This window comes from Thunnus albacares, chromosome 15 (genome assembly GCF_914725855.1).
Source record: "Thunnus albacares chromosome 15, fThuAlb1.1, whole genome shotgun sequence".
Taxonomy (NCBI): domain Eukaryota; kingdom Metazoa; phylum Chordata; class Actinopteri; order Scombriformes; family Scombridae; genus Thunnus; species Thunnus albacares.
In genome coordinates this window covers 694,916-716,745 of record NC_058120.1, presented here as the reverse complement: position 1 = coordinate 716,745, position 21,830 = coordinate 694,916, and the positions used below count along the sequence as shown (strand labels likewise).

Genomic DNA, 21,830 nt, shown 5'->3' with positions numbered 1-21,830 from the left:
CACACTCTTTCCAGTCTCACCCTCATTGCCTTGGGCTGTGTTGCCTTTGCTGTCACTATAGATGTACTCCTGTGGCTTCTACATCTAGCCCCTGACCAGCGCTTTTCAGCAAAGAAGTTTGTCGGTCTTGACCTGCTCTATGTTAAAAGTGCCTTGAGTTGACTTCTGTTGTGATATGGCGCTATATAAATAAAAATTGATTGATTGATTGATTGATTGTAAAGTTGAAACCAAACTTCATTGAAAAAAATGACAATTTAACGTGATTGGTGATGGATTGCTTGTTAACTAGTCATTTAAGTTATATTTTTATTGAAGTCCACATTTACCTACAAAATAGGTGCTGAATTTAACAATGACTCCTAGCGTTACTTTATTTTTGAAACATCATCCATATTGCTTGTCTCAGCACAAGCTTGCTTGTCTTGTCTACACCTAAGAGCAAGGCATATTTTAAATTGTATTTTTTTAAGGGAGTTTGGCATGAGTGTTGTTCCATTCAGAAGTTCAGAGGCTGTTCAGTTGGGGTGTGGTTTCAGCGCCTTCACCAGACACATTCCCAGTGTTTCAGAACAGAGAATATTGTTTATTTTTCCACAATTTTGAACCTAATTTTATATACTTGGTTGGTTAATACATTTTTCTGTGGTGTGAAAAACTCAGAACACATATTTATTTAAGCAATATTACACTTGAGGGTGTTTTCATATTGTGGGGCAGTTCACTCTAAAAATAAAAAACTTTTTGCTTGTGTTACCTCCGTTTCCATGGAAATACATAGGGTATGACGAATACCTGGAAAACAATCACTCACGTCAGTAGACTCCTATGTAATGAAACCTAGTTTACTACTCCATCAAGTATGTCGACCCTTAGTAACAACCTAGCAACAGAGACGTTTTCTAGTCCCTGTTGAGTCAGCAAGCCAACTTGAGCTAATGCTTTCGAGAGATTGCGGCATTTCCCAAACTGAATAAATACCACATATATAAACACAAAACTGCTTTGCTTGCTCAATCTTGTTGTAACTAAGATATCCACTGAAAAAAATCATTTTTCCATGGACAGGTTTAGCTACTATGTCCACAAACTTCATTTTTAAGCTAGTAGCGCTGTGTCACTGACTAACCGGCACAGCTGGTGGAGGATGCCAGAGTGGGAGCTGAGATATACTCTCAACTGAAGGAAAAATGGCAAAGTATTGCTATGTATGGGGGTATTCTCCACAATAAAGAGTGGAGAAGGGTTTGGGTTTTTCAGTGTGTGTCTCACAGTCTCAGAGTTCAATCCACTCGGTAATGGGTCCGTTTTGTTTTCCCCACAACCCCTCATCAGTTCAGTTCAATTCAGTTTCACAAACATAAAAGAAAGACAACTCAAAACTCTGCTCCAGCTTTTCACAGCAGATCCCCCCACAAAACAAAACAAACCAAAGATGCTGGCAAAGCAACACAGTGCATAAAATAAAGCCAGCAGAAATGTAAGATAGGTTGGACCACTGTGTTTAACTATATATCTTCAAACATTGCAGTTACGGCTGAAAATTACAACAGAAAAAAACAAGTTTGCCAAGTTCACACATCTCCGCAATTCAAATCAACCACCAGTAGTCTACCGAGAAATGACTGTTGTTCTTAGAGTGACATCACGGTCTGTAGTTCTAATGAATGGCGGAGTAATATTTTTAGTGATTATGCTTTTGGCTAGGTGTGGTGTCATGCTAATTTGAGCACATTCAAATGTCTAGTTGACCAATCAGATTGAATATTGCTTTACACAGACTTTAACATTGCTTGTCAACCTTGAGTGTCTTTGACATCAGTTCCAGTCAGTCTTTAGTTTTTAAATGCCTCGTGATGCAGACTATTGGAATATGCTACAATTTACCAGTGTTCCCCAAATGTCTCACATGCAGGACACTATTAGACAGTAGCCATGGATGTATTATAAGAGCTGGATACCAGACTAAAAATGGTGCCCATTCTGTCCTATAAGAATTGATTGGCTGGCGCATATGCCAAAAAAAGTTTCTAGCTTCCGGGTTTGCTTCTGTGTTGTGTAGCCCACTGACTATGTGCAGTAGTGTTTACCCCGCTGGCCCCATCTCATGTTTCTGCTTGGCCAATAGACTTTATGGATTTTTTAATTGCTTTTCTCGGCTTGGGGAAAGTTTCAGAAATATAAAACCTCTATGGATCAATAATTCATAACAGAAAGAATCATAATTGACCTTGTTTTCAGTGTGAGGTGTCCTGTCAACATTTTTACAGGGTCTCTTTTACAATGGTGGTCTATGGGGAAAATACTTTTTAGGCCACAGGGGGATTTTTCGCTGCAATACCGCGAGTGACCACTGGGAAACTTTGACTCTTATAATACATCCATGACAGTAGGCAGGCAGTTGTGCACAGAAAAGTTTCTAGTCCCCCTTCAGTTACTGCCACGCATGCAACTCAGACAGGTGTGTGGCCAAAAAATTAGTTAGTTTGGAAAGTGTAAAATAAAATGTTTTAATGTAAGATTTACATAAGCTGAAGCCAAGTGGAGCTAGTGTGTTGCCAGAGAGAGAGAGAAAACTGTTAAGCCACAGAGTAGCTGTGGAAAAAGAATATTCAAGATACCGGCAGGCTTTTTACTCCAAATTAATGGATTATCTTCGTGAGTTAGCCACCCGAGTTTAGCTGGTTGGCATTAAGGTTTTGTTCCAGAATATATTTTACCTTGAAAGGTATAGTGAAGCAAAAAAAAATAGTCAGGATATAATGTTTGTTTAGAATATAGCTAATGGTACTAAGCTTTTTAGCTGCGAACCACTGTAGGCCTAACTGCAGCCTAGAGGCTAGGCTAACTGCAACATGCACAGTTGCTGTTGTAGCCCTGGGAAAGCACGTAAGGCAATTAATGCATATGCTCAAAAGCTAATGTGTATTTACTATAAAATGTAAAAGGCCAGATAGGTGTATTCATTTGAAATGTATATGTCCAAAAAAAAAAATCTGAAAGAGACAATTTAGTTCAGAAATGTGTATTTTAGTCACAATAAGGGTTGTTTAATTCTGTGTGGGTGCAGATTATTGTAGTTCTAATGTGTTGGACAATGAAACAAGGAAATTCTGACCGTTTTAACTGCTCTGCAAACTTCTGCACAGGCTGTTTTTTATTTATTTATTATTTTTTTATTAATTTATTTTTGAGGGACGATTCTGTATGTGAGTGCAGCTGCTTTGTCGGGACACTGATGTGGATGTTGCACCCTTCCAAGGGGGCAGTAGGAACCAAATCAAAGGGAACCTAACTAAGGAGAATTCTTTTTTGGGCCCAAGATAGACTAAAAACTGACTAGAACTGAAACTCAAAGTTGACAAACAACATTAAAGGAAGATTTGAAGCAAAGGACCTCAAGACCAAATAAGACCAATAATCTTGAGGGAACTTAGGGGAAAACAAAGACTATCAAGAACCGTTTACTGATAATACATACATTTTGGTCCAACAGAGGATACATTTAATTTGTGTATGAAGCACTGAGAGTTGAACACTTCCTAATTTCTAATTTACTTCAGTTTTGGTTGTACATTCATTTGTGTTTTATCTTATTTCTGTGATATAATTGAGTTGAAGATTTGCATCAAACAAACAAATTTTGTTTTTCCTAAGGATATGCTTTGAATATATAAAAAAAAATCTATCAGGAAAAATGAAATAGGATGGAATGCCTTTATATATACATTTTCCATTATTTTTCCTTAAATTAGTGGTGTGTTTTGTGTGGGCTAGAGTTCTCTCTTCTGTCTTTGTAGAGTCTGCTACCACCAACCTCCTTACCGAACCTAGTGAAGCTACTGAACCTAGAAAACTGAGTGAGCCTGTAATCGGACTGAATTGTAAGATCCTGGGTGTAAGATACTTTAAAGAACCCCAGATTTAGATACTGTAGATACTATACCCAGGATTCCCTACCACAAGGGGTACTCACAAGTTACTTCACATCCCTGATTTGATGATCATTAGACATAAAGCAAGCATATATTAAAACACACACACAGGTTATTATAGTTTTGGCGTCAGTCTAGTTTTCAATAGTTTTGTCTTTATCACATATTGGTGGAGACCATATCAAACACTGTAGCAAGATGGTTACATCCATTATCAAGTCAGCCATAGGAGACACTTTGTGCATTCACAGACAGGGTCTCATTCACAATACATTGAGAGAGCCTGGTGTACTTATAAAGAGAACATGAACCACTTCAGGGGGGAACCAAATGCCCACAGCTCTTAGGATGAACCTCAGATTCATCAAGTGGGACCACTGGTTGGCCAAAAAACACTGTGATGGAGTGGTTGAATGCCTTTTTAAAGACATCAGTGTTATTTAAGCTGTAGTTTTAACACAAATGCTGCATTTTCATTTCAAAAACTTTGTAAAAGTTACTTTTTCCCTGTTTTTAACTAATTTGTGTATTGTCTCAAAATATAACAAATGACATTTAACTTATTATGGGGTGTGAAGTCATTATCAGGCCTCAATAAGCAAGCAAGGAATGAGACTTTGAAAATGGGCAACTAGCAACTTGATTCTTGATGATGAAGTTATATTTGTCAGTAATTAGCAATTTATGGTTGCTTATAATAAAAAAAAAACATCTACAAAATTTGTTACAAAGTTGGACTGTTCTGCTGAAATTAAACAGAAATTGGTGAGAATATAAATGATTAAAAAATGTACTTCAGTTTACTGGCCTGCAGAAGTTAGGCAGAGTAGTTGGAAAGCTGCAACAACTCATTTCAATTTAGTGGTCTGCTCCACAGAAGTTAGACAGAAACTAGTTGGAAGTTAAGCTGGCATGATCAGCAGAAGTTGATTGGAAACTATTTGGAAACTATAATTACTTGCTAACTTTCACATGCTTACCATGAAATTTGAGGTAAATGTTTGGGGGTAATTTCAAAGAAATTTGGATGTTGGAAATTACTTGTGTTGGTCAAGGGAAAATCTTGACCTGAGGCTCACTGCGTCACCAAGATCACTAGAAACCATTCTCTAGGGCTGATCAGTATCCATTCCATTTCCAATTTTATCAAAATCAAAAATCCATCCATCCAAATTTTGCAACTTATTCAGGACTGGGCCGTGGTAATAGCAGGCCCATAGACTGTAAAAGAAAAAAAATGGACATAACCATGTCACCCATTGGTTTGTGGACTCCTGTTTTGAACTCTTGAGTCTGGCATTTTGACTGTTGCCATCTTGGATTTTTGGAGCCAGAAGTGACCCTATTTAGATGAGAGGGTGGAGCTAACTCGAACACTAGCTGCTAGTTTGGTTAGCATGGTGCATTTACAGTCTCTGGTTAACTGTGATAATGCTAATGCTAATTTCCGCCAGCAAAAGACAGACTTAAAACCATTAAAACAAAATGTATTTATTGGAAAAACTGAACAGCTGAGTCTTTAGAGGGTCTTTTAGTACAACAAATGCTTTTTTCAACTTTTTTAAGCGACCAAAATGTTAAAATTAACTTTCGTGAACTGAAAACACACTGAAATAGCGATGGTTATGGCTACACTTATACTCTGTGAATCTGGGGTTATGCCATGGTCACATTACCTAATCAACACTGTCGCCATGGTAGTGACTTGTCATTTAACGTAGCTACATTGTAAAGCTTACCCTGCTTTATCATCTTTTTTACTCTAAACAGGACCATAATTTACAAAATGAATATTATGCTTTATTGAGTAAGACTTGAAACTAGCAATCGAGACTAAACTCATTAGGAAACTGTTTACTGAGGTAATAAATCAAGTGAAAAGTGGCATCATTTTGTCATAGACTTCCATACAGTTGGACCTCTTTTTGGAGGCAGTGGAGTCGTCCCCTACTGGCTTTTAGAGAGAATGCAGGTTTAAGTCACTTCTGCATTGACTTCACTATTTTAGACCTGGTGCTATCTGCTTGAGCAGACCAAGCAAAATACCCCAGACACCCCTCTGCCTCGCCACTTCCTCCAGCTCTCCCCGGGGGATCCCAAGGTCAGATTTGTCCCAGGACAGATCTCTCCAGCTTGTTCTGGGTTTGCCCTGGGGTCTCCTCAAGTTGAACATACCTGAAAACCTCCACAGAGAGGCCTCCTAAAGGTATCCTGCGCAGATCTCATTCTTTTGGGGAAATACTCAAAACTCAACAAGAAAAAAAAACTGGAGTGTCCCAGTGCAGGTCAGATTTCCAGCCTCTTGCTGTGTCCATTGCCTCAGATGGCTGTGGGGGTCAGCAGGAGAGCGTTTAACAATGCAGACAGAACATGACGCCCACCAGGCAGCCTGGTCATATGAGAGCTTCTACACGGCATTTTAACTGCATATCACAACATCAACGCTCATTTAACCACAAACGTTTTATTGGTATTATAATGATGTGCATGGCTGTTGTAAATTAATAGGCAGCAGAGCTGAAAGAGTATGTGGAGAGGGTAAGGGGTGTTAGATAAGAGTTTAATAATAACTGTTATAGTGGAAACTACAAGCTTACGGCTGTGGTTTAAGGACAGCATTTAACCCTCTTACACCTGTTTTCTGCAAAGTAAACAATGCTGTTCCCAGTTTATGAGTCTGACTCATAGCTTACTTGAAAAGCCTTCACCGTGTACTTTAATCCATAACTTCAGCAGAGCCCATCTGGGGTGATTCAATGCTAATTATCATCACTGACTATCATCATATATGGTACACTTTTCTGTGGTCAGGTATGCAGACAGACAAACTAGAGTTTGTAGCTTAAAGCCGCATGACAATAAGTGAATATTCCTTATATTATTTTAACTGTAGACATAGGCCTACAGTGAGCCTCATTTTGCATTTCTATCCTACACTGCATTTATAATATGTGTGTATATATGTATATGTCTCCTTTGTTGTACAACAATTACTGAGGAGGTCAGTGGTCAGTGTAAAAACATGACATGACTGAAGTTTACTGGTTTTATGTTCTGTTGGAAAACAATTAAGGAAAAGGTGACTATCAGGTGGTGAAAAAATTAAACATTCATGACATACAAAAGCTAATTTTTCAATGTCACCATAACACCCTTCACCCTCAGACTTTTACTATGATCCCTACCCTGAATTTGTCTGATTTACAATACTTATTTACCAATACATTCATACATTTATGAACCTTGACTTCCTTGTGTTCCTTAATGTGTCTACATTATAGCCACACTTGAGCTGTGGTGTCAGAGTTAAAGACATAGACAATAGACAAATAGAAAAACTGCCAGAATGTCTTTAATGGAAAAAAGGAAGTCCTTATCAATCATGACACCAGCATGTACAACTGACATTTATGGACAAAAGTTCATGTGTGAAAGAGGCTCTACTGTTCACTACATTTACAGAGTAAACGGACATCATTGTACTGAGTGTTCTGGTGGCCTAACAGTAAGTCTAAATGACAAATATATAAGCACATATACAACTCAAGATTTTTTGTGAAAATTTTCTAAAGGGAATTTTTAATCAAATAAAAAATCTATTCTGTCTGTGATGGAAAATACTGTATTTAATCATTGGAGGGCAGAGGTGCATTACAAAAGTGGGCATTATGCCAGTCACACACACACACACACACACACACACACACACACACACACACACACACACACCAATAGGTTAAATCTCACTGGTACTTGTAATCTCATGTTTTGGAATCTGTTAGTTATTGTCTCCTAAATGTTCTCCAGATTATTGTTTGTGGTGATTGAACATCACCTAGTGTGCAAAATCAGGTAATGCAGCCATCACTAACAGAGCCATGCTGGTAATGCTGGAGTGCCCATTTTTGAATGACTTGTACACTAACAGTGATTTGATAAGCAAAAACTAAGTTGAGGGGACAACATTTATTTTCATTTTTTCCACATGTTGCTGCATTACAGTGTTAGACAAAAACTCTGAACACATCTCTTTATAAAATTGCACAATGTGCTCATAAAAAAGGACTGTGAGTTTACAACATGTAAAGCTTCACAACAGTATATCACCCAGGGGCAAACACTAAGCAGCAGTGGTGGAACGTAAGTATATTTACTGAACTACTGTACTTTTACAATTCAAGGTACTTGCACTTTACTTCAGTATTTCATTTGATGATAATCTACTTTCACTTCAGCTTTGGCAAGTGAGTATATGTCAGTCAGAGGGCTAGGTAAGAGTTGGGCTGGTTAATATGTGAGGAGAATTCACTAAAATACACTTAATTTCTTTGCATGTATCATTAATTAACTGTCATGAAGCAGTGTTTGAAACAACCTTGGTCATGGGTTTGATTTTAATACATACATCTTAATATCCCTTTAATAGTGTCACAAAAGAAGTCATTCCAGGAATATATTTAATTATCTGCAAAAATCACATTTTATGAATTTGAGACCCTGACCTTCTAACATCCTCTGCACATCCCTGAGAGAGAATACATGATCATACATTCTAGGTGGATGTGATGGAGGCTGTGATAATCCTGGCCAATCACATTCGCTGCTTTTATCCCCTTTAAACACTTGACATTCCCCGTCATGACACACTGACAGTTTGAATGTGTTTACCTCAGAGGAAACTTATTATTGTCTGGGACATGCAGAGTTTCAGATATGAATATGGCAGCTCAAATACTGTATGCTGCCAAGAGCAAATTATATCTTTAGGGCCCGAGCACCAAGCGATGTGAAGGCCCTATTGGATCAGAGGGAATTATTAGGGCCTGAGTACGGACCAGCGCAAAGCCCTCTTGTATCTAAAGGAATTATTATAATCAAAGCTGTAAGCAGCGTTGGATGGGCCCTCACACCTCCACGCACGTCAGGCCGCAACGCAATTGAAGGGCTTCTGTCACGGGCATGTAGCAGTCTTCAGACCCGGGCTGCTTTCAGACAGTGCAAGAAGGAGATAAACATCACTTCCTTTGTCCACTATTTTGCCTGCTGCTGGGGCTGCTTCACTGAAATATCATAGGGGGTGCTACTCAGTCAGTCACTGATGGAATATTGTCATGTAGATGTGTTCAGGCCAGGAGAAGTTTGGTGCAGACTGGAGCATTTACAATGAAGTTATAGCAACTTCCTCTGTCATGGCGAAACATCCAATCTCAACGGTGTGAGAATTTTCTGAAGTGTGAGACATGTCGGTCTTGTTTACACCTGTGTCATCAAAATTATGCAAGTTTTGGCCCATTCACTTGAATTTCAATTTGTAAATTGAAAATTCTTGATGAGTTTGTGTGTAAAACAAATTAATTTCATAATTTTCATCAAGTCTATTTTTAGAAAAGTAAAGACTTTTGACCCACATGACTGGGTCAAAGTTTGATTGAAATGTGCACTGTCAGGTGTGTAGAGACAATAAGTAGCTAACTGCAGCTGGAAACAGAAAATTACTTATATATTTGAATGGAGAGTGTCAGGGTATTGCTAGGTGCTTGGGCCCTAAGAACGGAAAAACTGCAGTACAGAGCTACAAATTTTAGTTTTGATGGTATTTTTCTACAGCACTTTATCACTAAATTGTCACCCTCACTCCATTTTTTCCCTTCCCCTCATAGGTCATTCTCACTACTGAATTATGAATATAAGACCTATAATTATTGTAAAATAAATGATAATAACACCAATCTTCATACAAAGTTTGTATATAATGTACTGTATGTATATAGACTTTTCTGCTGTATCCTACAAAAATGAGCTGCATTCAACCCTCACACCAGTGGTGGCTGGTGACTCAAAAAATTGGGGAGGACAGGAGGAAAACCAACATGGAATCTAACAACAAACCACATCAAACTATATCATTGTCCCCCACCTCATGAAATCGGAGGGGTGGGGGGCAATTTTATATGCCAATAAAACAATTTGCTTTTAAAAACAAAAACCCCTGAGTGATGTAAAGGCTGCTTCTTTAATGACATTTAGCATATACATATTGTTTCTAAACAACGAAGAGCTCATTTTAGCCATGGAGTGGTTCAGATGTGTGATTTTACCAACAGAGCGAAATTCAAATTTATAGTATTGTTCTATTGTGACAACAGATTTATGTTCTCATCAAAATCAGACAAGATATCACATGATTTACATGTGTTTCCTATGTATTTTCTTAGTATACAGAAATATATAAAGTACCACAAAGCTTATAATGTGATACAGGTTCAGATCAGTGCTGAATACTAGAAAGACTGAACACTAAAAACATTCACAGATCTAAAAGTGTAGGTTCACATCGGAACGTATTTATGCATGTATCAAATACATGACTTACACACTCTTATCTATGTGCATGACATACAAAATATAGTCTACAAAGTTGACATGTTAACACTAGGGGCCCTATCTTATGCCCGGCGCAGAGCGGCGCTAAGTGCAGTGCAAGTCTCTTTGCTATTTTAAGATCGATGCAGTTGTCATTTTCCTGTCCAGCGCCCACGTTGATAAAATAGCAATGGCACTTGTGCCCATCCATGCACCCATGGGCGTGCTGGTCTAAAAGTAAGGTGTGGTCAGGCACATTGTTGGCGCATTGCTATCTTGAGGCAGCAGGGAGCGATTGAGCTATTGACCAACAAAAACCTGGTCTAAAGTCAATGGCGCAGTGTTTCACTGTTATTTTAAGGGCACATTATCAAGACAGTAATGTGCGCCTACACAGCACAACAACAACATACACTCTGCTTGTTACACACACACAGAACTTTCCTGCTTCATCAATACATGAGGACATGAAGAACACGAGGAAATAAATGAGGTGAAAACAATGATTAAACTAAAGAAGGAAATAAATCTGCACAGCTTCTAGCTGCTGCCAGCAATTAAATTAATTCTTTAATTTTTGAACAATATTTAACAAATATTCTTTAACATTTTTGAGAGTACAGTGATCAGGTTTCCATACTTTCAGCAATTAAAACCCTGCTGATTTGACCTGTCACTCCATGACTGAACAAAACAATTTTAAAGAAACCAAAGCTGTGATTAAAAATAAACCTTTTCAAAAACCAAACGAAGATAAATTTGCAACAAATTAATGAACAGGATCTTAAACTGGTGGTCTGTGGCTGACCACGGGAGGGTCCAGGAGCAGCAGAGGCCAATGTGCGCATTATGGATCATGCGCTTTCCCTTTTCGCACGAGCAGATCCGTTGCCTCTGCTCCTTCTTACTACTTGGTAAATGCGCCATCATAATAGCAATCCATCAAGGTGCAAGCACACTTGGCTCTTAAAGGGAATGGGAGATGACACCGTGATTGGTTAATTGCATGTTACGCCAAAACACACCCATAATTAATTAGGACAACCCCTTTGAACCATGTGCCTGGCGCTTTGACCATTTTTCCGCCGTTTAAATAGCAAAAGTGGATTTTGACACATCCTAAATGCAATTGTGCCATGTGCTTCAGACTGCGCGCTTTAGATCATTAAAATAGGGCCCTATATCTGTCAGCCCTTTAAGAGTGAATTTTTTCTTCACTTGCTCAACTCCAGCCATGACTCCACCCCCTGCATGCCAGATTCCCTACAGACCACAAAAAACATGTGGGTCAGTTTTCTTGACTCTTGGGTCAGTTTTTGTGACCTATGGGTTACTGGAAGGGCAGAAAACAGCACCATCTACTGTGACCGGTCAGTGCCCAATCACTGATCTGCCACAGGTCAAAATATATTCCTATGTCCCTCTCCATTTCTCTGGGCAGGACTTCCCATCCTATCCAGAATTTGAAGGGGGCTTTGCGTTGTGCACATCATGCTATACCAAACAATATTATTAAATATCAATTTTTTTAACAATAACAGGAGCAAACAGGATGATGAAAATATTCACTCCCTCCCTGAAAAAACATTTTCTCCATTCCAGAAGTAGTAGCTGAAGTCTGTGCCATTTTTGTCTTTGGTGCCAATGTGCATTTACAATGACAATTTTTTTTCATCATGTTTATCATGTTCCCTGTATCCATTATCTAACCAAAGAAGAAATACCATGAAAAGATAGTGATTTAGACATAAACACAGAGGATGCCAGCCATTCATGCAGTTTTTGCATGACCAAGCACACTCAGCTGATTTAGCTCCCAGCCAGTATTTCTCATAGCAAAAATCTTTGTTACGAAGGTCCAAAACAAACTGACAATCATAGACATATTTCCCTTACACTTCACATAATGACACAGATGTAGATGTAGACACGGACAAAGATACTGCATAGTTGGAAGTAGGAGAGGCCGCTGCAAACATTAGTCGTGCCACCATCACACCAGTTCATGGAGAAAGAGAGAGAGAATACCACCAACGAGGGCTCCTTCATTTCTCTTCTTATCTTCACAAAATCACTCCTCTGTTAGCTTCCTCAGTGCAGTTTCTCCTCTGGAAGGTTGGTAACAGTGGCAGGTAGCAGCTAGCAGTTGACACCTAGCTAGTTGTTCTGATTTTAAAAATATATCCAAAGACGATATTTCCTCATCTGTTCTTGCTGATTAATGCTGTTACCTCTTCTTTAGAGTCGTTTCTGAAGATTATTTGAAGGTTTGCAAAATGTCCCACTTTTTAGGTCCAAGTTTGAGATGTATTCAGGAGCCCATCTCTGGTGCAGCCATTCTCTCTCATTCCAGAATGGAATACTATACTACTATTACACTCATAGACTGCTTATAAAGCTGGATGTTTTGAGGTGTGACGTCATCCATTGGTTTGCACTGGAACTTGTTTGAAGCCCAGAGTTGCAGCCTATGGTTGGTGCCATCTTTTCCGTTTGGAACCAGGACCTTCCAAATAAGGAGTGTGGGGTGTGGCATTTCTTGCTCTGGAAATATGCCCTGCTACCTCGGAGTGGCTGGCTTACTGGGAACACTAAGCAGTGCAAACTTGGGCTAATGTTAGCTACTTTTACATTTTGTTAACACAGCAGGTATCATTATCAAGTAACATTAAACTTACAAAAATATTGCGACAATAGTCAATGTTGGACCTCAAATGCCATGTGCATGAGACAAAGGCAGGCCTGCACATAATCACAAAGACAGGCACCAAGTCAAACAAAAGGACTCCAAATGGACTTCACTTCCCATCATGCTCTGCTCAACTCACACCTAGGTGTAAAATCTGGCAGAGCCAAACTCTCGGCTTCCCTTGGATGAGACCCACGGAGGATTTGTTCTTTTGACCGTGATGTCACCGAGAGTATAAACACTCCATTGCTGTCTGAAGTATGCTTCCAGCTGCTCACCGGCTAACTTAAAGAAGTAACTCCCTTACATACGTGATGGTAACTAGGCCATACAATCTCAACCTCACTGGACGAGTGGAGATTTCTGTGTTCAACCAAGCACGTTGCTGGATCCGAAGAAGACCGCTGTGCAACCCAGCCCAACCCTTCCACCTTTCCTGCAGAAGAAGTTGAAGGATAACTTCTATGCCTCGCTCGCCTTTAAGTGAGTCGACTCCACTGTTTTGGGTGTGTTTACCACGCTAAACTGATTTGTGTCTGTCCAACTGCTTGGACTGCTGTGTGTTAGTTTGCCATCATGTGTCAGACCGTGGCCCATGAATATGTTTGCACGCCACGTTTCTGTGAAAATAAAAGCAAGTGCCACTTCTCACGATCGCTGAGATCTTTTGCTCTTTGGTGCTTTGACCTCCTTTCTCCTCTTACTAACCACGCATATACACACTCCTACACACACCTCTGGTGAACAGATGACTCAGTTACAGCACTCAACTCTGTCCCCAAGTTATCCTATTGTTAGAGACATGTGTTAAGCCAGCAGACGCCATTAACCATTGTCTCTGTTCAAATCTCGTGGTCACATCCACCATCTTGACTGGAACCCTCCTGTGATGTAACCCCATGTGGTTCACATCTGCCATCTTGTTCCTCCTCCTTCCTGTCTCAACCCCCCCCCCCCCCCCCCGGCACGCATGCAGGCGCACGCACACACACACACACACACACACACACACACTCACACTCACACACACACATACACATCTTTTAGTGCTGTATATTTCCTTACTGTTTATAACCACCGTTGTTTGTTGTTGACGTCCAAGCTACTATAAGTCTTCAATCTTATTAGCAAAGGAATGATTTCCAAAATGACCACCAGCACACTTATTAGAGGGCTTGAAATTAGCTATTGAGACCATACTTATTTTAAATAATTATTGACAGTATTTCTAGAGAGAAGTTGACAGAGAATGGGAATCTGTTGGAGCCAAGGATTTTTTTTGAGTCAACATCTAGCATCTAAAGGTATTTCCACATCGGCCTCAGCGTGAAGCCATGTTAGTTACCTCCTCAAAAGAGACGATACATGTACAGAGACACTCCAACAGAGGGCAACATTAGACCACAAAATTTCTTATCAAAATAGTAATGACACATTCATCAACTATTACTTTAACATCTACTACATTTGAAAATATTTTTGCACTCTTAAGTAAAGTGGTGCATCATAGGGAGTAGTTAGCTAGTAGGCCGTCATTACTTCATTATTATCTTATCATTGAGTTGCTAAGTAGGAGGGGCCACTGATTCCGGAAGAGTTCCATTCTATATTCACATTTGAATTTTTTCTTTAACTGATATCTTAAATGTTAATTAACATAGAAACACAGGACCCTCCCGTATAATGAAATGTTTCTGTAGGTTCATTTCATGACCACTATCAGTTTTCTCAACACCATAATATTTAACTTCTGCCACTGTTAGCGGCATATGTGAATGAACTTGCTTGGTGAGCTTGGTGATAGGCTGTTTCTTGCCAAAATGCACAGCAGGGGTCATAGTTATAATGTAAACCTTGAAATCTTTATATACACAGTCTTGTACCTTCAGCTCCCGTACATACTTACACTTCCTGTACATGCTGAACTGTTGCCCCTATGCCAAAGAATACCAAAGAGACCACTTCGGGACTCACATTTGTTCATGTACCAACACAATAATCAGTTTCATAAGTTATTAGCTTTATAGTGGAGCCTAATAATTTCGGAGAATAATAAAGCATATAGCACTAGTTAAATGTGCTTGCATGTTTGCTCTTAAAAAAAGATTCAAAAGGACCAAAATAGTTAAACTTAGATTTTGTCTCTCTCTGTGATATTATTTTGTACATTTTTATAACTAACAAAAGCTGCCTTATACACAACATGTTTGTAACCCATTAGTAGTTTGCATATGGCTAACATTACCTTTTGACAAGTGTAACCATAGCATGGACACTAGTTAGCATTACAGCATCTAACATACATCATGGAGGCTGTGTTTTCTTTTTTGTTTTGTTTCGGGAGTTTTTTGTTCAATTTATGACACAAAAATTAACTATGAATTAATGTTTGTTGAAAATATTGTGTTTTTCTCCGTATTCTAGAGAGACTGTGTGTTTACATCTTTTCAATTCTCCAAAATGTTATTTGTCAGTGGGTGCCCAAATGTTTGCATACAACTGTTCTTCCAATAGTACAGCTTCTGCTGTTGAGTTAGGGTGCCACAAACCCGCTGCTGGAGATTTTTGCCTCTTCGTCCCTTTTTATTATGGGTTATTTTATACTTTGTACTTGAGGAAACCAGGGAGTGAGATCAGTGGATAGTAAAATATGGTTCTGGTGTAGTTAATGGTTGTGAGTGCAATCTTTCCTCTCTGTCTTTCTCTCCTGAATTTATTGTTATTATTATTATTTATTTATTTATTTTATTATTTTATTTTTTTTATTGCACAGTAGTTGAAAGAGAACCAATAATAGTATTGATAAAGTACCAGATCCTAAAGGAGTATTGATTAAAGTAGTAGCATCAATACAATTCCAATGGTACCCATCCTTGTCTTAAAACCTATCTGGAGGGGACTATTAAGTTTATCATACAAAGTAACTTCTTCTTTTTATTGAAGGACTTTACAATGTTAGCTAACTGTACCCTTGATAGAACTAATTACAAGTAAGAACGCAGAGATGAAAAGGCAGTTCTCTGAAAGTGCATAGGTACCAATTTTGCTATGAACCTGGTATACAAATAAACATGCACAGTTTGTTATTTAAATGTTGTTAGTTTAAAATTGGACCATTGGTCTATAAACAAAAGCAAAGTAATTATATAATCGCATAAGTTTATACATCACAGGTCTTCCAAACACATCAACTAAACAAGAATGTACAGTACTGTAAAATATTGTACAATTTGCATTTAAAAGTATTACATTATCATATACAGAATATTAACCCTGGTTGATAATTAGATGGTCAGTGCCTATCTAAAAAGAAAGTATGTGTGTGATATGTAAGAGCAAATAATGTGAAACAAATCAACAATATTGAGAAGGGGATCTTAGCAACCATAAAATATTGCAACCAACTTGAAAGTCGACTCAACTGCTTTGAAATACATACAAAACACTTGAATAATACAGAAAATATTCTCAAAAAGAAAGGCTAGACTGGAGGGGACTATGAAGTGTTTCATTTGCCACATATTTGGTGTGAGAGGCACAATGATGAATGATAATCACACAAAAAAAGTAAAGAAACAGACCAAAAGGAAATTTGGTCTATTTTTCTATATTTAAACACCAGTCAGAACAAGTGACCACATCTGCATATGGGCAACTTCAATACCAAGTTCAGAAAAATGTAAGGAAAAGGAAAAGTTTGAGTGTGTTTGTGTGTGTGTGTGTACATATACATATACATATACATATACATATACATACACACACACACACACACACACACACACACACACACATGGATAGATATACATTATATACATATACATATATGCAGCAAATCCTTGGCCTTAATAGTGGATTTGTACAGCAAGATACCATTCTCTGTGAGGACTTTCAGTTTGTATTTGGGTGGATTGCACCTCCAATTTTTGATGTCACTGTGGCAACACCTTTCTATTTTATGGCTGTAGCTTTTGGATCTTGGATTTAGGTGGGTCTGACTCATGTAGGGATTGGCCATGTGAAACTCACTGCAAGTTTTGTTCCTTTTTTTTGATGATGTTTTGTCCATATCTTCTCTTGTCTAAAATGAACTACTAACCAAGGAATGCCTGTTCTGACCAGCCTGGAATGCTGGGCTTTCCAGAGGTACCAGACCAGTCAACATTCAAGAATAAAGGAGAGTGAGCTCGACAGGTCCATGCCTAACTGGACTGTGGAAGTAAGCCTATTCCTGCAGTCCAACAGCCAACACCAGTTTTATGGTCATGTACAGCTGGCAGCCCTGGAGTTCCCCTGCACTATTTAAAACCATTAGCACGCAGTTCACTTGGGAGTTGTAACAATGTAGAAACCTCCTTTGACAGACCTTTTCCGTGACCATAAAATGTGCCCGCTGGCCATTTTGTGCAAAAAGGAAAATGCCGTTTTCAGCAGACTACCTGGATACATGGGAGTATAAATGGAAAGCCAATATCCTCTTTAGAGCACAGTACAACTTTAAAGACTAACTGAAATGAATAAAAGGAGGGATGCAAGAACAAAATGTCCACCACAGAAGGAACAATTTTAAATAGTGGGGGTCTCAAGAGGAATGAATGTTGTGTTATGTTGTGTTACCACTTATAGTTCCATGCCTCCATTCCACCAGAATGGCCAAAAAGGTAAAGAATAAAAAGAGTGACAGTGTCACACCTCTTCCTAACGTACAGCAAGAGAGCGAACTGTAGCGCATGCAATGCAAAAAATTGTCCAGCTATACCACAAGCAATGTCTCAACGCTAAGTGTGAGTGTGTGTAGAGGACTGGACGGAGCAGAAGGACAGAGTCGCTGCTCACTGACAGAACACCTGTGAGCTCTGGAGAGAGCTGGGGGCAGAGCCGGAGCCTCTGGAGGAATAACACCTAGAATCACACCGGATTCTGCTCTGATCTGGAGCCGTTTACTGGTGGGAGGAGAGCTCAGAGTTTGTTTTTTAAACTTTTGGGATTAAAAAGTGTTTTTTTCTTAACTCTTACTTTCTCTTCATCCATGTTGACTGCTACACTGGAGGGGTTAAGTGCTCGAAACTTCTCTAAAATAGAGCCAGGGCGAGTGGTTTTTCAAACAAGCGACACGTTGCTCAGCCTGTTCGCTGACACACAGAGCAGGTTAAGACATCTTCATTGGGAAACATTGAAAGAGTCTTGCATTCAGTTAGGAATCAGTGTCAGGGCTGTGCATTTGTCCAGACCATATACAAATGGTCTATTGCCCAGACACAGGTGTTGTTGCATGTCAACTCTCTCTATCAGTAGCTGAACACCACAAGGTACCAAGGACAGTCATTCATTAAGAACACGTCATTAAATGTGAAGCAGCAGTGCATTACCATACTGTATCAGGGTTACTGGTGCTTGATTAATGGTCTAATCTTGTCACATTCTCTTTCTCTTATGTTTAGTTATTAAATGGTTACTGGAACATACACTGATTCTATTTTGCCATTTTTGCCATTTTAATGGAAGCCTGTTAAGAGCTCAGTAATAAAATATTTTGTGATTGATTTTAATTACGAGTAAATATAGCTTAATAAAAAAATAAAAAAATTTCAATCAATGTGTTAAACACAATGACACACATGCACCACTTTACTGGTTTACATTCATCATTATTTTGCCTGTGTTTGCCTGTCAGCAGAGAGGAGGCCACTGCAAGAGATAACCTTGGAAGGACATGTTGACCAGACGTGAAATCAAATAAATCTAATTCACACGGAATAAATGTCCTGTTGATTTCTTGTCTGCCTAGTAGCTCACTGTATTTATTTGGATGTTTGCTGTCCGTCTGCCCTTTCAGACAGGTCAATACTACTTTCACTCTCTGCCAGTAACCCTTAAAAGTGTATGTTGTAACACTGGTGCTGTTCCTGACATCAATGTGAGCTATAATGGTGAATGATTACCAGTAGAAGAGGAGGTAGAGGAGTAATTAGGGCCTGAGCATCTGGTGGTGCAAAGGCCTATTGTATCTCTTTTTCTCCCCAAAGAACCGCATTTTTGAGGGGCTAAACATCACTCAACTCATTAAGCTTTGCACGTGCATCAGAAGTGGTGAAAATTTAACTTTTCAATATCTCGCTAGCGCCCCATGGAAAATTTCAAATTCAAAGCCCTTTTGATAGGCACATGTACTATCGCCAGACGCACAAAAAAGCCTCTTGGAGACAAGAGTACAACAGGAAGTTGGCCATTTTGAATTTACTTTGCAATTTTTGCCATTTTTAAGCATTGTATTTTAAGGAACTCCTCTGAGAGATTTAACCCGACCGACTTCAAATTTGGTCAGTGTCATCTAAACACCTTTGCAATGAAAAGTTATCAAAATCTTTTTGCAACATCCAATATTCATGAAAATGCATATGCGTGTCAGGCCACCTCCAATAAATGTATTGTTACATTGGCTATATTGGCCCACTTCTGTAGCATCTCCTGGTGGCAACAGGAAGCAAACCTTAAGTTACAAAGTCCTTTTGACTTACATGAAATTTAAAGTGTGTGGTCTACATTTCATATGCAGCAACATAAAATACATTTAGTGCAATCTTTCTAACACCACATAGTGGACACAGGAAGTGATTGTTGTCTCTTGTATGCAATGTCCAGTACCCATGAATATGTATATATATGTCAGTTGGCATCTGGTTAATGTCTTGCTGCATCATGTTGCTCCACAATAACAGCACTTTGAGTGCACCGCATCCCAATAAACACTAAGGTGCAAGGGCCCGATCATCACTGCTTGCAGCATTATTCTTAAAACATTGGCTCCTTCAATTTATATTGAGCTACCTCATCCAATTAAGCACTCCAAAGTTTGTGTGTGTGAGTGTGTGTATGTGTGTGTATGTGTGTGTCTGGTCCAGGTATTCCTCACATTGTGGGGACTTGCTTCCCTTATGGGAACAAAAAGTCCCCTTAAAGTAAAGCATTCATTTTAGGGTGAAGACTTGGTTCAAAGTTGAGGTAAGTTTAGGGTTATGTTAGCGTTAGGGTTAGGCATGTGGTGGTTATGGTTAAGGTTAGGATAAGTCTCCAGGAAATGAATGTAAGTCAATGTAACGTCCTCTGATGGAAACATGTCTGTGTGTGTGTGTGTGTGTGTGTGTGTGTTTGTGTGTAGAGGGTGACTCCATAAACCAGGCGCACACAAAATCTTAATCAGTTTGAAATAAATTACAGTTTTGTAATGGGTAACAAAGCAGATTGTCTTTGTCTCCATTGCAACGGTCGCTGAGGATCATGGGTAATTTAGCCTTCCTCTATCCAAAACTAACAAAAAAGAATTATTTCTCAGAATTGAAGTAGAAATAATTAAAACTGAAGGCCATAACATTAACCTACTGTATTGTTGAGATATTAAGTGGATTTTTGTGTTTTTGTTGAGGATCATTAAAAGAAAACCTTACCATGGCAATTGACAGTGAGGAAAATACTTCTGCGCTGTGGGTCCTCTGGTCCACCCACTGGACTGATGCTCACAGCATCTTATAGTGCCACAGTCGGGTTAATTTTGGAGTGAATGTATGGCCGGAGCAGTTGCTCTGGGTGTCTAATATTGCCACAGATTTTCATTTGAGTTAGTTGAAAGCCTGGTGCATCTCATACAGATGCTAAAGGGTACCTTGTACATCGGTATCAGATGCCAAGGGGCATGACAAAGCATTGGTATTTGAACCTACCTGGGAATGAGAACGGGTTGCTACAACAGCATAGTTTATCCTGATGCAGGTACAATTGGATTGATGTGATGGAGTTCCAACAGAATTGATACTGGCATGTTTAAACTGTGTTAAGTTAGAAAGAACCACAGAGAAAAAGACTGGAAGTCCCAGTTGCCTTCAAAATAAAGGCCAAGGTTACTGCACTTAAAGTACAATTTCCCTCACTGTGTTTGCTCCCTGTGGTATCACACCATCACAGCTTTGAAATTATTTTGGACTTCTTGCAGACCAAATCTAAAATGTCTTAATGTGTTTAAAAAATATATAATAATCTGTTACATACATCTGTTGTAGCTAACTAGCGCTAGCTTGCGTAGCTGCTGTCTAGCTTTAGTTAATATTTTATGCCATCTATAAAACTAATTTGATAATCGAGTAAAAAATATTTAAATAAATAATGTTAATCTAAATAACTGGTTACAATCAACATTATACATCACCAGAAAACACATTAAATTACAAACCTCCTGCTCATAGCCATTGCCATCTCTTGCCATTTTTTTTCATTGCTGAGGTCCCAATTTGAAAGATATATAATGATCCAAGGACTTCTTTTTCTTCCCTTTTTCCCCCCCAGGCCTCAGGGTTCATGAGTCATTGGTCAAAAATCAAAATGTACACAGAATCATATATTACTGGCCACATGGTGGCACCGTAGGTGCATATAGGGCTAAGCAAAAAGTTGACCCGGGTTCAACTTTTGTTGCAACGCAACCCGACATCATCCGACAAGGCACTGCATTGGCCAATCACATAAAAGCAAGCACACATTCCTGGTGGATCACTTGGTAATGTGAATGCCATATTTGACTGTCTTTAAATGCTTCTGATAAGCTTGGCATCTGACAAGCCTTTAAATGCATTAATCTGTAACTCCAACTCGACTTCCTGGATCATATTTCATTGTCTCACCGGTATCCCACCACCATAGCCCTTGTACTATTTTCACGCACTGCTGTTTTTGGTCTGAACACGGCCTTACTGTTCAGAGAAGCAAGACGGCTGCCTGGAGGACGCTTGAGCATGGAGAGACATTCTACACTGAAGTCTTTTATCAAACCGATACATCCCTTTATTGGAAAT

At 39.0% G+C, this 21,830-nt stretch overlaps 1 long non-coding RNA gene across 1 annotated transcript; it reads left to right on the top strand.

Annotated features, from left to right (window-relative positions):
• Positions 1-12,596: 12,596 nt before the first annotated feature.
• LOC122998691 lies at positions 12,597-18,717 on the top strand. The gene is made up of 3 exons (XR_006407482.1): positions 12,597-13,470; positions 17,091-17,206; positions 18,662-18,717. It is a non-coding gene; the product is annotated as an uncharacterized LOC122998691 (long non-coding RNA).
• Positions 18,718-21,830: the final 3,113 nt, after the last annotated feature.